The following is a 2,223-nucleotide window of genomic DNA, read 5'->3' on the forward strand; positions in this document are numbered from 1 at the left end:
GCCTCATGCTGGAGATGATGGTTTCGATGATGGCGTTGACCACGCGGGGTACGCGCCACAACCATGACACTATGAGCCTTGTCCCGAAACATCCGTTCGTGGTGGAGTGCATGGCCGAGTTGGTCAGGCTGTGCGTGTGCCTTTGGATGATGGTATTGGGTGCATAAATTTTTCAATCCCTTCATTCTCCGGCAAGTGCGAACCAGAAGGCTATTTGGAGTGGGAGATGCGTGTTGATCAAAGTTTTGATGCCCATCATTATAGCGAGGAGAAGAAAGTTCAACTTGCTGGAATTGAGTTCACCGGTTATGCGCTAATTTGGTGGAATCAAATTTGTCGTTCAAGACATCGCCCAACGACTTGGCGAGGGATGAAAGAATTCATGAGGCGACGTTTTGTTCCTGAGCACTATAAAAGAGGTATGTACAACAACTTGCAGCGGCTCTCTCAAGGTAATATGAGTGTTGATGAATATTACAAGGAGATGGAATTGCTCATGATACGTACAGGGACAATGGAGGATCCGGAGGTGACCATGGCACGTTTCTTTAACGGGCTAAATATCGAGGTGCGGGATCGTGTTGAGATGGTGGTCTACTACAACATACAAGATCTTGTGCACCAAGTTGTGCGTGCAGAACAACAGATTAAGCGACGCCAAGTCAACACAGTTCCCAGTACCACTTTGAACACATGGCGACGCTCGCAGCATCAGAGTGAGGATATCGGTCCTAGCTCCAGGACGGCAATATCAAATCACCCTTATGGTTCCGTGCAAAAGAATGATTCAAAATCAGGACCATCGAGGGTTGATTCTAGTGCACAGTCGATCAATCGTTCCAGTGACATAGAGTGTTTCAAGTGTGGAGGAAGGGGACATATGAAGCGTGAATGTCCTAATGAGAAGAGAGTATTGCTCACAAAAGATGGCTATGCATCCGCGAGTGATGAAGAGCCAGTTTCTGACACTTCTAGTGAAAAATTTGAAGATGCTGAGAAGGTGACTGCTAGTTTTGAAGCTGCTAAGTCATATCCGTCCTTAATGGTGCAACGTGTGCAAGAGGATCGCACTGAGGATAAGGGGCAGCGTTGGAATATTTTTCAGACTCAGTGCAAGATCAACAACACCAATTGTAAGTTGATCATATATGGAGGAAGCTACACCAATGCGGTCAGCAAGGGATTGGTGGAAGCTTTGGGGTTCCTTGCATGGAAGCACCCTCAACCACACTGCGTCGAGTGGTTATATCAGTCGGGCAGAATAAAAATTACTCACAAGGTGCGTCTTAATTTTTTGGTTGGTGACTATATCGACACAGTTATTTGTGATGTTTTGCCGAGGGATGCATGTCATTTGTTGCTGGGGAGACCTTGGCAATATGATCATCACGCCACACATGATGGAAGGTCGAACACTTATTCTTTTCGGCATGCCGGAAGATGATGTGTGCTACATCCCATGTTTTCTTGTGATATTAAGGAGGATACTATTCTGTCAGTAAAGAAGAAGGAGATCCCAAAGCCTACCACGAAACCAAGGACGGCTTCGTTTCAAGAGGGAGGGAATGATGTGGCTATCAGTGACGGTAGTCACCATGGGAGAATGATGAGCACATCTAAAGTGGTCAACAATGAGCAGATTATTTATTTTGGAAAATTTCCTGTTCAACTGGTTGCATCGGACGAAGTCAAGCCCACCTTCAGAACTCCTTGTGCTACACGATTATGGTAGGAACGGTACTTGTCAATTTGATCTGCGTCCGTAGCATGCAAAAGCACGTCCAAGTCTTTTGTTCTGGTTACTAGTAGTTACGTAGTCCTTTCCGAGTCCTTTCTGAGTCCAAGTTAATTGGTAGGTCATCAACATGGCAGCGTGATTAATTAGGTAGTTGCTTGTTTAGTTTGGATAGGAGAGTCCGTTTCAGATTTTGCTGGGATTGAGTCGGTTGAGAACCGGTGCCTGCGCGTGATGTCTACTACACAACCTTCTTGTAGACGTTGTTGGGCCTCCAAGTGCAAAGGTTTGTAGGACAGTAGCAAATTTCCCTCAAGTGGATGACCTAAGGTTTATCAATCTGTAGGAGGCGTAGGATGAAGATGGTCTCTCTCAAGCAACCCTGCAACCAAATAACAAAGAGTCTCTTGTGTCCCCAACACACCCAATACAATGGTAAATTGTATAGGTGCACTAGTTCGGCGAAGAGATTGTGATACAAGTGGTAT

General features: G+C 45.7%; 1 pseudogene; it reads left to right on the forward strand.

Annotated features, from left to right (window-relative positions):
• The first annotated feature begins 586 nt into the window (after window positions 1-586).
• On the forward strand, window positions 587-1,732 carry LOC147990416 (uncharacterized; annotated as a pseudogene).
• Window positions 1,733-2,223: the final 491 nt, after the last annotated feature.

This window comes from Triticum urartu, chromosome 1A (genome assembly GCF_056163025.1).
Source record: "Triticum urartu cultivar PI428250 chromosome 1A, HENAU_Tu73, whole genome shotgun sequence".
In the NCBI taxonomy this organism is placed as follows: Eukaryota; Viridiplantae; Streptophyta; class Magnoliopsida; order Poales; family Poaceae; genus Triticum; species Triticum urartu.